This window comes from Choloepus didactylus, chromosome 8 (genome assembly GCF_015220235.1).
Source record: "Choloepus didactylus isolate mChoDid1 chromosome 8, mChoDid1.pri, whole genome shotgun sequence".
NCBI classification, from domain to species: Eukaryota; Metazoa; Chordata; class Mammalia; order Pilosa; family Megalonychidae; genus Choloepus; species Choloepus didactylus.
In genome coordinates, this window is record NC_051314.1 from 144328698 (window position 1) to 144349452 (window position 20755).

The 20755-nt window shown below is 47.0% G+C and overlaps 1 protein-coding gene across 1 annotated transcript in view; it reads right to left on the minus strand.

Moving 5' to 3' along the window:
• FAM107B (family with sequence similarity 107 member B) overlaps positions 1 to 20463 on the minus strand; it is a 71329-nt gene extending 50866 nt beyond the window's left edge. Inside the window, exon 1 of the mRNA XM_037845151.1 lies at positions 20325 to 20463. The gene's annotated coding sequence lies outside the window, so the exon portion shown is untranslated. The remainder of the gene's footprint in view (positions 1 to 20324) is intronic.
• Between the last annotated feature and the right edge of the window lie 292 nt (positions 20464 to 20755).

A 20755-nucleotide genomic window follows, 5' to 3' on the forward strand; every position in this document is an offset into this window, starting at 1 on the left:
GAAAGTTCTGTTGGTAGTATTACCCAAGAAAAATTACACAAAAGCAACAGAATTTCAAAACAAGTTCTCTACTCAATACCTCTACTGGGAGATGGGAGGGAGATAAAAGTGTTCTTGTCATTCCCTAGTTATTTCCAAACAAGATCTAGGACACCTTAAAATAACTAGGTCAAAAGAAAAGGAGAGAAAGGCAAAGCCACGCTACAGAAGAAACAGCCAAAGGACCACACGTGAGGGCTCATCATTTCTGGAGTTAAGTGTTAAATGTGGTTTTCAGCTTCCTAGAGGCCAGGACCAAAAAAAGAAAAGGAAAAGTTACATACTTTTCATTATCAGAAAAAAGTAGCCTCCCAATTTCTTAGGGGAAAGACAAGATATCGTGGCATTCTAACAGAAGTTTCCCACTTACATAAGGAACTATGCATAACAATATGGATGATATTCTTTATTCAGTTCCTCACAAATAAAAATGCGCTGACCACTGCGCTATTTTGTTTAAAAAAAAAAAAAAGACAACTTCAACTTCTTTTTAAAGGTCAAAGGCATACGATTATGCCTGGCCTGTAATTCATTGGCCTTTAATTCATTTTAATTCATGGAAAGAAAATGCTAGCCTACTCTCCACACACAACCTCCCAGGGCTCTAACTACACACCCAGATGGACTTAATGTATTCTGCAGAATTTTCTTCTCAAACACTGTTTCCCTCTGCCAGCCTATTGAAAAGACAGAAAACTCAGCTATCCTCTGTGACTAAAATCTAAAGAACTCTTATTCTGCGTTGCTTTGGAAGGATAAGCAAGCCCGCTTACTGGAATGACACCTGAGCCGCACAGCGAAGTACAGCGAGAACAAAACTGATGTCAAGGAGGCCACGTTCTAGTGGTGGGGGGAGGGCAGGGGAAGACAGGCAATGGAAAAATAAACAAGCACGCAGCATCTCTGCAATGCCCCTAGGGAGGTGCCAGGGAGCAAAATAAAGCAGGTACAGAGGCTGCAGCAAGTCAAGGGGGTCATTTTATAAAGTGTAACCGAGGCTTCCAGAGGGCAGCGTGCCCCAAAGGCCCCCGCAGCAGGCACGTGCTTGGGTTGTGCAGGAGAAACTGCCAAGAGGCCAGTGGGCTGGTGAGAGCTGGGAATGAGGTGAGTGCAGTGGCAGGCAAGACCAGCTCCCCACTCAGACACTTGGAGGAACCGTTGGTTTAGGTCTCAGAGCTCTTGAAGCCAATGTAGCAGAAACCTGCTGGTCTGAAGATGCTTAAAGCAGCCCCTGGCACAGCCTTCTAGCAGCTCTGGGTGCCCTGGGGACACCTCCCTGTGACTGGCATTACTGCAGGGCCCTCAGCAGGAGCAGTTTTGCATCCATCTGCAGGGTGCCTGCCCACAGAGGCATTTCAACATCATCGGCATGCTCTAGTGACACATTCTTTTTGGAAGCAGTTAAAACCCCAGGTTTTGGTGCATTAGAATAAAACCCTGCCTTCTGCCATAGAGGACACCATGGGGACCCGGATTTTCTGGGACACTCCCAATTTCTAATGTTCTTCCCTGCTGGCCCCATAAATGCAGGCCTGGTTCTCAAACAATCACTCTCATCCCTAGGAGACAGGGAAGGGCTCTTCGAAAGAGGGTACCAGAGCATGCAGGTTTGAGTTAACACATCCACACGGTTAATAGGCTACAGAGTATTTACCCATGCAGTACTGATGCACTGACTGTAATGCTCTAGAATGTTAAGAAGCAGGGACCACTGGTACACCCATTTTACAGATAAGGAAACTGAGGCCCAAGCAGGTCACAAAGCTGGTAAACTGCAGAGCCTGTCCAACCATCCTACTTCTCTATTTTAAGACACTGGAAACATTAAAACTTTTCATTTGGCAGAGGAGGGGGGGAGGGCATATCCCTTTCCACTTAGCTGATAAGACAGTCTGGGTCTTATTTAAGACTGAGAGCCAGGACCCTTTAGGGAAATGTAGGTAAGCCAGAGCTAAAGGGGCCGCAGGGAGAGTATCTGCTCTCCTTAGTGACGAGTGATATGAAACGCAGAAGCACAGAACTCTGAAAACAGGATGTAAGTCACCGTCCCAGGCATACACCCACCAGCTGCCCTTCTTTTACATTTTATTATTCTTTCACCTATAAGCGATCACAAGCATATTCTGTAGGTCTCCATTTGTTCTGCCTTTTTAAAAAGGAGTCCCAGAAGTTGTGGTCAACACCCACCCCATCCGGATCATAGAGAAGTGGGTGGAGATGCAGAAAGAAGGCCGTACGTGGACTTGCCAATCTCGGCTGCCACGAAGGAGGGGAAAGCTCATGCTGGAAGCAAGCAGAACAAGCAACGAAAGCAACGCCACACACACACACGTGCAGGTGTCCACTTGCTAGAAGAATCTTCTGTATTTTAACATGGCCAGGACATGACTAGGTATCGCAAGGATACATACCTCTTGGAATCCAGGGCCTGGGGACATAACATAAAGTACAAGAGAACACTTCTCCATTGAATGATTTGTTTTGGTGGTGGTGGTTGTGTGGTTGTGTGTGTGTGTGTGTGTGTGTGTGTGTGTGTGTGTGTGTGTTTCAAGGCAAGTCCTCAGGAGGGTGGGTTTCAAGCTCAGGAAATGTGGAACTAAAACGATACAGAAACTGAAGTAAAGCAAGCCTTTTAAAAGGAATTCCCAACTATTCCTACGGATCCCAGATGCTGGCACATACAAGCCAAAAGCAGACTGGCTGCAGAGGCCAAGCAGGACAAGATGTAATGAAATCCAGCCCAGCCCCACCTACCCAAGGGCAACACCCGGGGTCTGAGCCCAGACAGGAGCCCACGCCTGACCCCGGACAGCAGTAATTCCTCAGGAAGCACTTCCTCTCTGAAGGATGACAGGCTCCCTGTCCTCGGCGTTTCCCATCAGTTATGGGAAAATGCAACACACAGTCCCATGGCCACCAGAGAACTCCACATGTGGGAAGCTCTTCCCAGCAGGGGCAGGGTGACATGCAGGCTGCTCAAGCACGGAGTCTTCCATTCCATTTCATCTTAAACAAAGGAGTCACAACACATGGCAACATCCCGGGAGAGGCCAGCATCCAGACAACATGGTTCTTGTGGAAATCCGAGGAAGGGCATCAACCCTCCCCAAAAGGGAGGGAGAGCCCACACTGCAGGGGACAAGAACACACGTGGGGTGCCCGCCTGCCAGTTAGAGAGACAGAACCACTGGGGCACACCAGACCTGGCTAACCCCTCGCCCACCTCCACTCCTTCTCCTCGGGCTTATGACAGTGTGTCCTCTCGCTCCTCCCTTCCCCTCTCCTGATCCCACCAGTCCCTTCTCCCCAGGGTCCTGTAGAGCTCTTGCACCTGAAAGCAGTACAGTCTCCTGAGGAAGTGCAGGCCAAGGGGTTCAAGTAAAGATGCCGCTGTTTTGCAATTTTATTAAAGTTTATATCATCAGCTGATCATTGCCAAAATACAGTCATCTAAAATCCACACAGAAAAGAGCTCAGAAAGACATAATCTAGGCTGTTCTTAGAGCTCAAGGAAGAAGCAAACCAAGATGGCAGCCAAGCGGCCCCAAGGAGGCAGGTAAGCTTTCGATGCAACCCAGAAACTTATTTATATCAAATCTTTGGTCGCACAACAAATATTTATCTGCTACCAAGACTGTCTAAGTTAGGATAACCACATGATTTATCTATCAAGTCAGATCACTTTCGAGTGTGAACTAGGGCTCTAAGAAGAATTACTCCCAGACAAAAATGCCCGAGCAGGCCTGCCAAGACAGGAGGGCTGCTCTCCCTGTAGGTTAGGTGGCATGGGGACTGCCTCCTGCCAGCAACTCCTGACCCCAATCCCCCTTGCTTGGGAGTAGAGAAGCAGCCCTCCTCCAGCCGTCAGCTTCTGCGTTTAACAGGAGCCCATAAGCAAGAAATCGACGGGGCCAGAACTTCCCCTGGCATCACTGTCAACTCCTGGTTACTGGTGTGCTGACCTGATTTTCCATCTGCTGCTTCAGATTCCCATCACAGCTCCACCCTCCTCTCCACCAAGCATATCCTCCATACATCTGCTTCCATCCTCGGCCACTTCTTTGCTTCTAAGAAACCTGCATGGCTACAGATTCTAAACTTCTGCTCACCTTTAGACACTGTTCCACTCTCCAGCGAGACCCCAGAGCTCCAGTTGTGGCCCACCCACTCCCCGCTGCCCTGCCGAGCTCTACATTCCATCACGGCTTCTGGACCTGGCTCATGTTGACAACTGGAGGAGGCACGTGAGGATGGGATGGGTCCAACAGGCGTTCGCACAAAATCTTGGACAAACTCTAACGGAGCCCTGGTGGCTCTGCACAGTCTTCTTCCATTGGGTGAGGGTGAAAACAATCGGGTACGGCATCATATCCAGATGCAGAGTAGGGAGGACACAGGGCGGACGCCCCACTGGCAGCCGTGTGTGCAAGCTGTGCCTGTGCTCTAGCTGCATCATCCGGCTAAAACACGGCAGGGGTCAGAAGTCAAGGAACCCACTGCAGGCCACCCACGTCTCTCGGCATACGGCTCAGGTGCTCTCTGGTATTCCAATGTTGGAACTAATTAATATGTGATAATACATACCTGTGCCGGTTTGAATGTATTATGTCCCCCAGAAAAAAACATATTTTTTGATGTAATCTTGTGTGGGCAGATGTGTCAGTGCTGATTAGATTCTAATTCTTTGAGTGTTTCTGTGGAGATGCACCCCACCCAACTGTGGGTGAGGACTCTGATTGGATAATTTCCATGGAGGTGTTACCCCACCTGTTCAGGGTGGGTATAAATTAAATCACTGGAGCCATATAAATGAGCTGACAAACAGAAGGAACTCAGTGCAGCTGGGAGTGACATTTTGAAGGAGCTACAGCCAAGAAGGACACTTTGAAGAATGCACTAGAACTGGCAGAGGAGCTTCAGCTTACAGAGACACTTTGGAGACAGCCTTGGAAAGCAGACTTTTGCTCCAGAGAGGCTAAGAGAGGACAAACGCCCAAGAGCAACTAAGAGTGATGTTTTTGATGAGCTGAAGCCTAGAGAGGAACATTCTAGGAGAAAGTCATTTGAAACCAGAACTTGGAGCAGACGCCGGCCACATGCCTTCCCAGCTAACAGAGGTTTTCCGGACACCATTGGCCATCCTCCAGTGGAGGTACCTGATTGCTGATGTGTTACCTTGGACACTTTATGGCCTTAAGACTATAACTGTGTAACCAAATAAACCCCCTTTTATAAAAGCCAATCCATCTCTGGTTTTTGCATTCCAGCAGCATTAGCAAACTAGAACAATACCTGAAGAAGTCTCGTGGGGCACGGGCACCATATCCTTCAACAACCATGGGAAGAACTCATATTAAATCACGGGGAGTTGCTGAGCCCTAGAAATCCGTCAAAACACGGACAACTGACAACTGGCAGTGAGCACGGAAAGTTCTCATACTTTTAAATAAGTACCTAGGCTTTTGTTTATGGTATAAACAGCTATTTTTAATGTTTAACGTTTTGAGGACATTCTATCAATACCAACAAGAACAAGTGCATGTACATATTTTATTTAAAAGGTTTTGCAGGATGACAGAATGGTGTGGGTTTTTTAACATCATTATTATTTTCTTGCAATGACATGGTCATCCTCATCCCAGCAGCTAGGAAGTTTTGTTTTAGAGTTTTGCTCTCTTGTGGAGACAAGCACCAGCTCAAGGGTAGGGCAAGCCGAGGAAGGTCAGGGCAAAGCAGACAGTGCCCACGAGCAGCCACACGGAGAGACTCCCGTCTCCTCTATAAACAAGAGGGCTGCGTGTTCTCCAAGGCCTGATCCAGCGTGAATATCCTGTGACTACTGTGAAAATGCCTGCAGGGACTTTTCTTTAGAACGACAAACTCAGAGAAATGCTGAGCTGTGTATTTAAAGATGACTGCCAAGTTCATCATCCAAGAGTAAACAAAAAAATAATTTGCCTCTCCGTAACAAGTCGTGCTCATCTACATGGTTTTGGTAGCGAGAGCGTCTAAAGCTGACAATTATTCTGCAGAGGCTATAAATAGGCAGAATCTGAAATTAGGCAGCTCTGTGCTTCGGCTCCCCGAGAAGCACATGTGCCCAGCACATCCCAGACTGCATTTGCTGGCTGTTTTCTTTCTAGCACAAATGGAGAAGGGGTGGCGGGAGGAAGTATTGGTAGATTTAATGACTACATATTTCAGCTCTGTGCAAGAAGCAGGAAACTCACAAAGGATTTCCATTTAGAAGCCTTTAAAATAAACAACAAAAAAGACCTACTCCAGGCACATGGATGGCCACAAAGCCAACCGTGTTTTTATTTTATCACAGAGAATCTGAAGTCACCCATGAACCAAGTGCAGGCCACATCCAAGTGGACCGCACTTGACATTACCAGAGCTTCCCCGTGTTCTGCTCCCTTCTGTGTGTACCTTGCACAGGTAATGAGGCATGAGGGGCACCTCTGTGGGAGACGCGGTAGGCTCTCTGCAGGTACAAGGATGGAGCGGGCGAGTCTGCCCAAAAGTCCTAAGAAACATGAGGCAGATGTTCCGAAAACCAACGGCTTTGCTATGGGACTTCTCGTCATCCCTCCATACAACCATCTCCCAAAAGTTGCTTGCTTGCTCTTCATGAAATCTCTGCCTTCTCTGTTCCCAGTGTTACCCAAGGGGGGAAGAGGAGGAAAGGATGGAGGGAAGGGGAGGGGGGAGGGAAGGGGGAGGGGAAGGGGAGGGGGGAGGGAAGGGGGAGGGGAGGGAGGGAGGGGGGAGCGGGTCTCAGGTAAGAAACTTGTGCTTTCCTAACCCATCACAAAACCTTGATGATGTTTTCAAGTATTTAGAGGATAAGTGGTGATTTTTTTAAAAGAGAACGAACGAAAGAATTATTTTTAAAACTCTGGCTTGGCACAAGGTATTTATAAAAAGAAAGAAGTTGTTCGTTCAAACCTATCTAGACATCGTTAAAGAGTCCTGAGCCATCTATCGCCCGAAAGCTCTTTTAAACGCTAAAAAGCCAAGCAAAGTTACTACTTAAATAATAATATAGCTAGTGCATCACTTTCCATTGACCAAATTTATAATGAATTAGAACTGGTGGGTTTTTTCATATAGATGTTAAGAGTATACAGAAGGGCCTGGCTAAGCAATGTTTAGGGGTTGTTAGGAGCAAGGCACTCAGGGAAAGTTAAAAAATAATAATAACAAAAGAAAGGAAATGAGGGAGGGAGGGAAGACTGGCCTAGAAAGCAGTAACATAGGGTGGACAGACAGCACATTCTCTGTGTTGAGCATTTCTGAGTTCTGCATGATCCTAAGTTATTAAACGTTTCTATGTCTCCTCAATAAAACAGTCAATTATAGTCCATCATGAGGTTGTGGTAAGGATCAAATAAGTGATGCACACACAGCATTTATCACTTGCATAAGAAACTGTCAGGCATCAGCGATTATCATTCTAGAACCGGTTTTTACTCCAACGCCAATGATAATTAGCTGTGCAGTCTCGGGCAAACTATTTAACCTCTCTGAGCCTCAGTTTATTCACCAAAACATGAGTCTGGATTGGCTGACCTTTTGATCTCTGCAGCTTCTCCAAGCTCAAATCCTCTAGAGTTCCTGATCCCAAGTTCTTTCAGGTTTCTAGTTTCCACGCCCTTCTTTTATGACTTCCTTGTCATAGCCATGACTTATTCGATGACAAGTGATTTGTCAAACTCCTACCTTGGCTACTGGGCCCTGGCGAATCCTAGGAGCAGCTTTACGATGACCCTTCCCTTTTCACAATTTCAGAGGAAGAACCACCTACCAGAGGTGGAGTCACCGTCCTCCTCTCCCAGTCCTCCTCTCCCCGTGACCTCCAGACGCTGAGGCTTTCCCATTCGTTGCTGGTGCAGCACTTCGCAGTGTGGCCCAGAAGGGATGGGCCCCATGAGTTAAATTCATTCCCCAGGACCACACTCCTTCAGAGGGAGCTCCTGGTAACTTCCTGCTGGAAATACTGCAATCACCCACCCTTTCCAAACACTTTCCACGATGAAATCCTAAGTGCCCTAGTAGAGGTTCATTTCTCTCCTGTCTTGGCAGAACAGAAACTAAACTACTCCAGATTTATCACTCTCCTCCTATTCTGTAAACTCATCAGTGACTTACATTTTCTTTTATAAGGACAGACTGCGCATGAATGTCCTTACATACCAGAAAAGTTAAAATATTAGTGAAAAAGACCATTGTAGCTCATAAACCTATGTAACAATGTAATTCAGGTATTAAACAGGCACCCAAGGGATACAAACAATAGAGTTGGCAAATATGGCCAGAATTTAGTGTTGCTGTTAAATAAGACTTAGAATAAAAATTCCCTGACATAACAACATTCATTCAATATTGAGCATACGGTAATTAGCTTTAAAAAAATGCACGCCTCACCACAACTGGGTAAAGCCAAATCAATCTTGGAGATTCCTGACCTGCTGCAGTGTTGCCAAGTTTTCCCTGACAGCCTGGCCAGTTTCCTCATCTCACGTTCGCTAACACGCTCATTAAGAGAGAAGAATCAGCAACCTCTAATGAAATAATCCATTCCGGCAACAATCTTCAATTGAAGCCAACAGGTTGCCGGGAAGAAGGTTGCTGAGGAAATCCACAATGAAAGGACCAAGCTGCTACCACTTGAACCCAACGATCAATCTCAGTATCACTACAAACGAGACAACAAATTTCCTGATAGATGCAACATGAAGCACAGCTTGCCACCAACAAATCAATCTTGCCAAAAAAGATGAATGGGAATCTTATCAAGCTTTAGTGCTAACTTCTAGTTTGCAGAAATGCAGGGACTAGTGGAGCAAGTTTGAAAAGAAAATATGGGGGGAAGGGCCGGGGGGGGGCAGATATCAGCCGATCCAGAAGACCGACCTGATGTATTCAATGAATCAATAGCATGGGAAGAGAAGGGGGAAGTAGTTTCTAGCTTAAAAGAGATTGAGCAGCCATAAGAATGGGAAGCAATGTGTCGACTTCGTTTGGATCCTGGTTCAAAGAAACCAACTGTTAAAAGACATCTTTGAGCTTATTAAGGAAATTTGAATATAGAATGATTATTTGACAATATTAGTGACTTTCCATTAATTTTCTTAAGTATGAAATGGTATTGTGGTGGTGTGAGAAAATAAATATGGATGTATTTAGGGGAAATAATGTCAAGGATTTGCTTTAAAATACCACAGCAAGGTGAACAGAAAAAGAAAAGAAAGAAGAGGGCTTTGCTAAAAGAAGCAAGTGAGAACTGCTGAACCTAGGATCAGTATAAGTTACCTGAATTTTGTGCACATTTGAAAATATGTCTATTAAAACTATTTAAATAATTGGAATCTTGACACTAGCATCCCAAAGGCTTCCCATGCTCAACCCTAACTCTTTGATCATAAGATGAGGTGTCAAGATGATTTCAGCTTTACATAATATTAAGCTCAACCCAATCTAAATTGAGCAACTTATAAGTTCTCACAGCTGGAAATCCAAGTCCCTAACTGGGTGGACTTCACAGTTAACCAATTCCAAGGGCTCCAGTTCCATTTCCCTGTGATTCTCTCTGTTCTGTCCCCTCTGGGTGATGTTTTGGCCTCAGGCTGCAAGATTGGCTGCAGCAGCTCTGGACCTCACATCAAACACAAAAATGCCCTGTCTCCCAGAAGCCACCAGCGAATCTCGTCTCATTTCATTGGCTAAAAATGAGTCATGTGTCCATCCCTGTAAAACTGCTGTTCCAGGGTAATGCCACATGCTGACAGGTGTAGGCCTGGGCTCCAGAACCTTCACTGCCAAGGGGAAGCATCGATCCTGAATGGCTTCAACTAAGATAATCAGGGCCCGTGCACTCAAATGGGGTCAGGGACAATGCCCGGTATCACGGCTGATACGCATTTCTGGCCCATATGACATAAGCAGCAGCAGCCTGGGGAGGCTTCCCAGCAACACCCTCCAATAATGGAGAACGTACTTGCATGCCTGCCCACCCCCCACATAACTCCGTCATGCCAAGTGAGGCGAGGCCCAGAGCATTGCAACCACTTTGCAGGCACGAGAAGAAATCCAGAAGATTCAAGAGGATGCCAACTGAGGGGCCAGACGTCACAGAGCCTCCAAGCCAGCCCTGGAGCCACACTTCTTTTCAAGTAAACAGCCAGCGCCCTCGCTGTTAAGTTAAACAAGCAGTGTCCCTGGGCTTCCTGTTACCAGCCTCCCCTCATGTCCTTAACTGACAGTCTCCAAAACCATGACTGATTCATGGTCGGGGAGGGGTGGGATCAACGTTGGGAGATGGGGGTTTCGACAAATCCTGGGTTCCCCACCCCTCACCTTCGGATGTTCTCAAATGGCACGTGAAGCCTCTCCCAGTTGGAAGGACAGGCCACATGGGAGAAGACAGGCTACAGTGTCCGGGTCCCACCCAGCAAAGCTCAGGATGGGTCAAGAGACAGCTCCCAGGGCTGCCTGGAGAGGAAATTTACAGGTCCCTCTGCCCATCAGTTCTTGCCAACAGATTTCTAGCAGCCCTAAGCGTCACCTAACCCATTCATGTAGAAGCATAAAATCGCTGCTCCGAGATTGCCAGTATTTGACTGGGGTGGGGCAGGGTGGGGTGGGCTCCAACCAGCATTTGAAGCAAGCAGCTGTCTAGGAAGTTGGGAGAGAAAAAATAGAGATGAACATCATCAGTTCTGCATCCAGAACGGTGCTGCCCCCAAGGAGGTTTTCTGTTTTCATCTATCTTAAATAAATTGTCCATTTTAAATAACTGCGGCATAATCTTACATAAAGCCATGTGTACAAACTTTACATGTACAGCTCAGCCAGTTTTTACTCCCTGCAATTTAAATTTTGTTTATTTAGTTTGGCTTTCAAATCTCAGATCCCCTCGCCTCAAGGCTAGTGCCAGTCCAAAGCAAAACTGAAGTGGAAAAAGATACAGGTGGGGATCTGCTCCTGAGGTCTGTGCTACACAGGCCAACGGCCAGGACGCTGGAGCGTGCTGCCGGGCAGAGCACACAGTAAGGCTGAACCGAGTACAGTGGCAACTAAAGAAACCACTTTGCTGGCACTTCTTTATGGCTCCATTTCCGTCAAGCCTCTACCTCTGCCCCCAATCCTGCTTTTCCACTCTCCAGCACTGCCCGACCGTTCTGGGACAGTGGTTGCCACCTTCCAGCAATTTCGCAGTTAATCTTCTTTCAAACATTAGTGTATTCCCTTGTAGTTGCAACCATATGAAGATATAAACAAAGATCAGAAGAAAATCTTTTGAGATTTAAAAGTAATATTGTTAAATTTTTATTCTTAAAGCCAGGTAGTCAAAAATAAAAACAAGCTTTTTTGTTTATTATTTTAAACTAGTAAACTGGGACTATCCTGAAAAATCCTTAAAACTGAAAAATGTACTGCACTCAAAGAACAAGTTGACCAACACAGAATTCCAATTTAGAAAGTAAAGAAACTGTGACACCAGTAAACAGTGGCTTAGCAAAACCATGGCAGAATCCAGTTTGAAATCAGTCCTTATTCCAAAGAGTTTATTGCTCACCAAGCTAAAATAATATAACCAGTTCTTACCAAGCTATTTAATAATCTAAATTTAAAAAAAAAAAAACATGAGTTAAAATCCTTTCAAAAATTTTGGATTACTTGTATCTTGTAGTAACAAAACTTCCTCTAGAATACAAAATATGAAATCTTCCAATACAGACTATATGCGGAAAGGAAAATACATTATTTAAATGGAACTTTCAGAAATAAGAGAGGGAAATGTATAATATATAATACAAATTATATAAACATCATGAAAAATGCACGATGTCCAATTAAATGCACTCCATTAACAAGCTAATAGCCTTGGGATACATCCTAAAAAACAGGATTTCTGATAAACACAATATTTATGACACAACTCACAACACACGAGCTCTGCCTAATAGCATAATGATGTGTTTTTGATTTGGTCCACCCTCACACCGTGCCTTAGAGAACTACCTCCTAAATGGATCACTTTAAGAAACTGTAATTTCCTATGATAATTCCAAGTTAAAATTCAATGCAAATATTCCCCCTTAAAACTGCAATTTTAGATTCACCTGCCCATGTATTATTCCAAGTGGCATTCCAAAGCCCCTTCTGAAGCTCAGGGAGCCAAAAGCTTTATATACACCATGCAGGGAAGGCAGAGTGGTGCCTACAGGTAGCTGTGCATTGCCCACCTGCCTGAGCCCAGCTCTACAGCCCAGAGGAGAATCAGGTTCCTCATTTGTCAGAGGCCGATAACAGTCCGTCCCTCCCAGGAGGATGTGGATGATGACCACGACAGTGCCTGCACACGATAAATGCTTAGTAGGCACCCACTGTTACTGTCACTGTCATCTGAGGGCATAAAACAGAAGAAGCTCAGAGTACCTCTTTCAGACCCAAGCAGACTGTTCCTTTAAAGCAGATGTGTTCTGCAACAACAGATGGACCTCAAAAACATTAAGTTACACGAACAGAGCCAGGCAAAAAGACCACAAACCGGGCAATTCCATTTACTGGAAATTTCTGCAAAAGGCAAAACTCTAGAAACAGCAAAAAAGATCAGTGGTTGCCTGGGGCTGTAGGTCTGACACCATACTGGGTGATGGTCACACAAATGTGTGAACTTACTAGAAATCATGGAACTGTACACTTACAGTGAAGGGTACTGTACAGTATATAAGTGATAACCTCGATAAAGCTGCAGTAAAGAAAAGCAGATGTGCTTCCAAAGTGTTTGTGCAGATGCTTTCACACCCATCCGGGACAACTGGAAATTCAGATATTTTGCAGAGGGTAGCAAAAGAGGTTGAGAACACAGACCCAGATCCCAGTCGTGACTCAGCTTCTTGCTAGTCATCTGACCTACTCCTCTAAGCCTCAGCTTCCTCATCTATAAAATGGGAATAACAGCAGCACTAATTTCACAAAAGTAAACCTCTCCCCCCTCCTCTGGGGCTGCCAGCTTACGGCTTCCATTCTGGCTCCTGGGCAGCCAATTCTCCAGGTGTAGCCAGGCGTCTTTATTAAAGGCTCAGAACCCCCACCCCCACCCCATGGTCTGTAACCGAGGCTCCATCGGGATGTCCTGCTGGGACCTCATTCCATCCCCACTGGACCCCATCCGCACTGGCCTTCGCTCTGTTCCTTCAACCCAGGCCCCTGCTGCCTCTTGGCAGGTCCCTCTGCACAGATGCATCACACCCCCCACCTCACCCGGATCTCAGATTCCCCTCCCCCCAAGCCTCGCCCTAATAAAACGCCATCTCCTCCCCTGCCAGACTCCAGCCCTGTGACCAGATTTACTTTCCTTCCCAGCACTGCCCATTTGCTGCCTGTCTTCTTTCTCACTAGACTATAAATCCAAGCAGGGGGAGATTTCGTCCATCCCGTCCACTGCTCTCCCCAGAATCTGGGGCAGCACCAGGCACAGGGTCACACTTGTTAAATATTTGCTGAATGAATGAATGGATCTCATAAAGCCTGCCACGCAGGGGGTGCTCAAGAACCAACGGTGCGCAGATTTAACAGTAATAATAATTATTGTTCTTCCATTTGACAGATAAGAATGTTGAAGCCCTGTCAGTTAACCGACGAACCTAGGCAAGCTTAAAGTCTGATCTTCTGTGATGTCCACAACACCCCCATCCCATGGGCACGGGAGGGCCTCCACTGCCCTGGTGGGGGGTCACGTGGCATGGGGGATTTCGGGGCACACGGCACACTGGCACGGGTGCTTCCCCAGTTGTAAGAAGACAGGCTTCCACCTCACCCCCCGACAGTGCTAAAAGGAAGGGCAAGTCGACTGTCTCCATCTTACAGATGAGGAAGGTGAAAATCAGAAATGATGTGCTCAAAAATGATGAAGCTAATTAATGGTGGAGCTTGCCCTTAACAATTCTAGAAACTTGGAAAGTCTGGGCCTCTTTCTTTCCAATACAAGACTCTGCTCTGAGCTTCCACTAAAAAAAGAAAGAAAGGGAAAAAAAGAACCCAGGCCACTGTCTTACCTATATTAAATGGCACTAAGGAATAGGGGAAAAGAACACTGTAAAGAAACACATATCCACAGTGACGTTCTTCACTACCTCTTGGATCTGGGCATTTTAACACATCTCCAACTTCTGGTTATTCACACATCAGCATTTTATAATATGACTGTATGGCTCTGTAAAATGTGAATTCTACCTTCAACACTCACAGAGTATGCTGTTTCATTTATTAATAATGACCGAGATGAAAAGAAAGTTACAGTAATGGTGGTGAAGGTACCACAATACTGTGAATGTGATTAATCCCACTGCTTTGGAGGAGTTGGGATGGATAGATTTATGTTGTATATGTGTTTGCAAAATTTTAAAAAATGAAAGAGAGACCAACTAAAAAGATAATGAAAATGCAGTGCAATACACAACACTGGAAGAGATCTAAGAATAGAAGCAAAAAGGCTGAAAAAGACATTATTGGGTTATGAGAAAAAATTGGAAGATAGAATGTAAACCTATGTATCAACATCAAATTTCTCGAACTTGACAACTGCACTTAAGGTGATTACATAAGTGAATATAATACTTGTTCACGAGAAATGTACATTTATTCAAGGACTATGATGTGTGCAACCTGATCTCAAAAGTTCAGAAGATTAGATAGATAGATAGATAGATAGATAGATAGATAGATATAGATAGATAGATAGATAGATAGATAGATAGATAGCTGGATGGACAGCTGGATAGATAGATAGATAGGATGGATAGACAGATGGCTAGATGGATAGATGGGATGGATAGATGGATGGATGGACGGATGGATGGATGGAGAGAGCAAGACAGAGATAAATGGACAGGTTAGATAGAATAACACAGCAAAGGTGGTAAAATGTTGAAATCCGTGGATCTGGGTGTCTGGGGACTTTGGTGTATGCTGGAATTCTGTGTAAGGGGTTTGTATTGTTTTTGCACGTGTCCTGCAAGTTTGAAATGATTACAAAATAAAAAGTTTAAAAAAATAATAATAATGACCCAGAAAAGCTTACGCCACAGTATCATAGCCTACACGCTCTCTCATGATACTCCCCTAGAACGCCAGAACAGGTGTCTGAAAAGAGAAAAGAGCAAGGCACTTTCAACATGAGGAACAGGCCATCCCGAAAGCACTCCTGGCCCACGGCGAGCGGCTGACTCACACCCTGGGAGGAAGCCATCCCTAAGTTCACGGCAAGGAGCTCCCATGTGGCCCGCTGGGGGTCCCAGAGCCAAGGCCCGGACCCCATAGCAGCCATGTCTGCCTTCAGAGTGGCCACCTCTCTACCACTCCACAGACCCGGGGCTGGAGTCTCCTGTGTGACACACGCTGGCCTCGACGGCAAAAAGGAGAAAGTCCTCCAGGCCACAGGTGCTGGCCGTGATGATGGGGACAGCCAGTCTATAATCTGCAGTTCTTCTCGCTTGTTTTCTGGAGACTTCACAACACTCACTTAGCACAGAAAGGTGCAGCGGCTTGGCACAGAACTCTGGGTCTAATGACTTCCAAGAAAGGAACAGCACTGCCATTTCCTGTCCTCCAAAGGGGCTTTCCTCACGCCCCCTCTCTGTCTGCCAGCCAGAAACCCCAGCCTCAGCAGGGTGCAGGGCACACGATCGCCCCCACTTCACGCCATGTCTCCCTCCACACCTCTCACATCACAAAGACCAGAGATCACGGACCACAGCTACAGCTTTACCGTCACCCTGCACCAGCTACCTAATCAGGACAAAATTGCCAGAAGACATGCATGGCCGATGGGGTCGCCGCCTGGTCAAGCACCATTGGTTCCTGGTTCCGTCTCTCTCCCGCTTCCTTCCCACGGCTTGCTGCACCACGTGACCTTGAAGAACATTCTCACTCTTTCCCCACAAACCACCACCAACCCTCACTCCTAGAGACCCTCCAGCCAGCCGGGACACCCTGTGCTCACCCACCCCTGGCCTCCTAGGCCACTGGCCTTGACGGAGAACTGCAGCTAGGACAGCTGCTCGCCTCCTTAAAGTCTCCCAGCCCCTCCTCAATTCTGCATGACAACGTGTCCCAACCCGCCGGCTGAGTTCCAGACAAAACCAACCGAAGAGACCTCCTCATCTGTCCATCCACAAGTCTACCTCTGTGTTCTAGAATTGACCATCCGTGGAAAAACCACATGTGCCTCCCTCCCCGCCTCTCCCCACCCCAACCCCACCCCAAACCCACCCTACCCAACCAAAGCCTGATCCCCGTCCTTGGCGGTGATTTACATCTTTCTTCCTCAGGGAGTGTAGTTCATGAAGTGCTACTTTGCCCTCAAAGCTCTGAATGTAATTAAACCATTTCTGTGCAATTTGGGGCAGCTCTGTAAATATCCTCCTCACTGCCCACCGTCAGTCTAGTTAACTCCAGCACCCCCATACTAGCCAGTTTTGGCCCCTGAGAAATGCTACATAAATGTATGCCAAGTGAAGGGGTGCATGGAAAAAAAAGCAAAGCCTCCCCTTAAACTGAGAAACAACCCCCTGTCGATCTACCACAGCTAAATGGCAACCCTACACCCAGTTGCCAATTGGGTCTACTACCTCTGCTGAGGGGGTACAAGAAGCAATCATGCCAGACGGGCAAAACGCCGAATCCCTTTTCTACAGCATGCCCGAGGTTCTTAGGGCAAGGCCCAGCACTGCTTGAACTAGAAAGTCAACTGAGGGGAAAAGGGTTTGCTTGGAGAAGGCAAAGCAACAGTAGGCCAAGATTAGACAAGCCAAGTCCCGAAGACAGGGACCTCGTCGGGTCATCCCGACAGGCACGTGCCGGGTGCAGCATGCTTCAACAGCTTTCCCGGCACAACCTGCGCTCCAAGTGAGACTCCAGGGGTCGATTCCCATAACCACTGTCCCTAGGCTCAATGAAGGGTGACAGTGCCCCAGGACACCTGACATAGACATCTCCTTAACCAAACTCCCCGAACCACATTCTCACTGGTAAACGAGGGTTAAAACACCTGCACAAGAATGTTTAACTAGGGTAAACTCAAACGCTGGAAGTGGACAGAGGTGACGGCAGCATGTCATTGGGAGAATAGTTAACAGTGCTGAATGGCGTGTGAATGTGGTGGAAAGGGGAAATTTAGAGTCACCTATGTCAGCAGAAGGAAAGCTGGAAGTTAAAATGTATAGCTCAGTTGATGCCTGTGATTAACTGTACAAATACAAAAAAGCTCTGTCATGAACTAGAACAGATGTATGACACTATTACAAGGAGTTAATAACAGAGGGGTTTATGGGGAATAAATGTCCCTATTGCAAACTATGGACGGATAGTTAACAGTAATATTTTAATACTCTTTCATCAACAGTAACAAATGTACCACACCAACACTATGGGTCAATATGGGGGGGAGGGGAAGGGATAAGAGGTATGGAAGGATTTTCTTTTTTATTTTTATATCTCTGCTGGAGTAATGAAAATGTTGCAAAATTGATCATGGGGTTATATACCCGACTATGTGACGACACTGTGAGCCAGTGATTGTACAGTTTGAATGGTTTCTATGGTGTGTGAATATATCTCAATAAAACAGCATTTTTAAAAAAGCACATGGTAAGGAGAAAAAAAAAACTATAATTTAGACAAAAAAAAAAAAAAAAACACCTGCACAGACGATTCTGGAGGGCTGGAGCATGGCAGACACTGATGGCAACACTAAGCCGCATGATTAATCTATTCTGTTTCCTCTTTGAGTTGCAAGGACCAGCCTCCATCCCCCAACCACTCCCAAAGGAAATCAGTAGACTTCTTTTTCTCCTTTACTTGTGACACCTAAACAATTACAAATCTCATGAACGGCAAACAGCATCCATCCTCCCACAGTACAGATATAAGAATGCTCACGGTGCTTCTCTCACATGCAAACCACATCTACTTTCGAGCATCCCAGAAACGGAATCTCCAGTCCATGAGGTAGAAGACTGGGCAGGCAAAAGAGCCACAGATTGCTAGTCCAGACAGGGGACCACTTTCAAACTTTCTCCCTTCCCTGAGAGGCAAGAGAAGAGAAGAGCAAGCCACTCAACTGTGACCCCAAGTCCAGCTCAGCTATGCAACTTACATCGTACAAGTTGCCCCAGGAGAGATGAAAAATCAGACTTAAAGATTCTCATATTTCCTACTTGAGTTTCTCTTGACTTTCCCATGTAGAAAGGTACCATTACTTCAGAAGGAACGCTGACCATCACAGCAGACTAGACTTCACTTACAGGTGTACCCCAAGCTGCACCCTAAGCATGGAAGCAGATTAAGGGGCCCCCAACATTTGGAACAAAAACAAAAAGGCACCTGAAAGTACAAAACCACAACTTCCTTCTTGTAAATTCTTCTAACTTCAAAAAGTCTTGCATCATCCGAACGATCGACCAACCTCTAAACGGGTACTTGCAACACCTCTTTCTACTTTGCATATTTCACAAATGGAGAATAAACTGAACCCTAAATTAAACCAGGGACTACAGTTAATAGAACAATTCTACAAATGTCCTTTCAACAATTGTAACAAATATTACACAACAATGCAAGGTGTTAATAACAGGGCGGTATATGGCATGCCTGTTTTTATACATAATTGTTCTGTAAACCCACAACTTCTCTAATTAAAAAAAGTATGTAATGACAACACTAGCCAGATGCTTAGCTGAGCAATGCTAAAAGCTACTAAGAGAAACCCTTCTCAATTTACTTTTCCAGTGCAGTCTTTGAGAAGCAAGCATGTATCCAGCTGAAAAACCACTGCTCTGCCTTCTTATCCCAAAACAGTCCCTTTTCAACACATGTTTCAATCTCAACACACAATTATACTTTTTCAGTATTTTAAAAACTGAAAGACTTTTTATTAAAAAAAAAAAAAAAAACCAAAACTACTCCTGAAATCCAAAGAAATCCAAGAAACTTTTCCATCAGCCCGTTTTTCCAAATCAAATGGAAATTACATTGTTTTCCCTGTCTTGTCCATCACGGTTATTTACCAAGCTATAAGAAAATATATTTCAAAACAACATATGGTTATTAATCATGCGTGAAAATGGCAAAGCCCTACTGGAGAAGTATGGCTATGAGGTGCCACGTTTGAGACTGATGTGGCTGGAAAAGGTCAAGAAACAGAAAAAAATCTCATTTAGTCACACACTCACACTTACACAAATACACCATGGCAACCAAACCACAAATCAAGCAAAACATGCTTTCATTCCCAGGATGTGTTTGGGTGGTGGGCATATGAGTGCTTTTTTTTTTTTTCCCTATGTTTTCTTCAGTTTTTAATAAACATATATAACTCTATACTTAAACATTTTAAACTTGGAATCACTAGTACTAAGGCACCCCAGACACTCTTTCAAGTTAAAGCAACTTGGACAGGTAAATTTTCCAAAGTAATAGAGGGAGGACATGACCACAGCAGAAAACTGATGTCCCTGTTAACAAGAAATCCTCAAGTTTAAGAATGTCAAGTGCAGTTTTTCTACACTTTGCTTTAAGTCACATTCATTTTAATCTAAGAACTTTGCTCTAAGTTCCAGAATGAAGTTCTGTCAGAGGGAGGGACAGTACCCTCCCAAATTTGGTACTTGGCTGCATCCAAGACCTGTCTCCATCCTCTCGCAGGAACCCTCCCCAAAGGCCAAGGGCTGTCACGCCTCGGCCGTGCGCACCAACGGTCCCCCAGCCACCTGAGGTCCTGGGGCCCACCAGGACAAGAGCGGGACCCCTGGGAGCCCGACGCCCAGGGACCCTGGGCTCCCCGGGCACTGGGAACCAGCGCGTTTACTTTCAGGCTCTTGGGAGACAATACGCGGCCCCCCGCACCGCGGGGCGAGCGCCCCCAGCCCGCTTTGTGCGCGTACGCCCGACCCTGCCTGGGGCGTCCGTGGCCCGGGGGGCTGGCAGCGAGGGGCGCGGGGCTCGGGGACTCACCGCGGGAGACGAAAAGGCGGGTGTCCCGGGGCCCGGGCTGGGCGGGGCCCCCCGTGGGCAGGCCCCGAAGCCGCGGCGAGCCGAGCCGGCCCGGCCCGTCCGCTCCCCGCCCCCCGCGCGCGCCAAGGGCCCCCGCCCCAGCGCCCCCGCCCCTCCCTCCCAGAGCCCCTCCGGCCTCGGGTCGGGGTCCGCGCTCTCCCCGCCGCGTCCCCACCCCGGAGCCGCCGTCTTTGTGTGCCGAGTAGGGGCTGCCGACCAACCTCAGCGCGCACAAAGGGGCGCGGCTCCCGGCGCTGCGGGCGGCCGGCGGGGACGACCCGAACGCGGGCGGCGGGCGCGGACCGAGCAGCCTCCGGAGTCCGCTCTGCGTCCAGTTCGGGCACCTCCTGCTCCTGCCGACCGCGCGCCCGAATTAAGCGGTGGGGCGGGGCGGGGGCGGGGCCGGCGCCGGGGAGGGGCGGGGGCGCCGAGTCACAGGCCCGCCCCCCGCGCACGCCCGCTGGGGGCCCGGACCTCGGAGCCACGTGGGCAGGCGGCCGCTGGTGCGCTCCGCGCGGGGCAAGGGCGCAATTAGGACCAATCCTTGGGAAGGGGCTTGGGGAGGATCTGCTCTGTGGGCCCAGCGGGGCTTGCTTCTAAGACCCTGGGAGGAGAAAAGGGAGTATTTCCAGCAGAGAGGAAGGACCGGGAA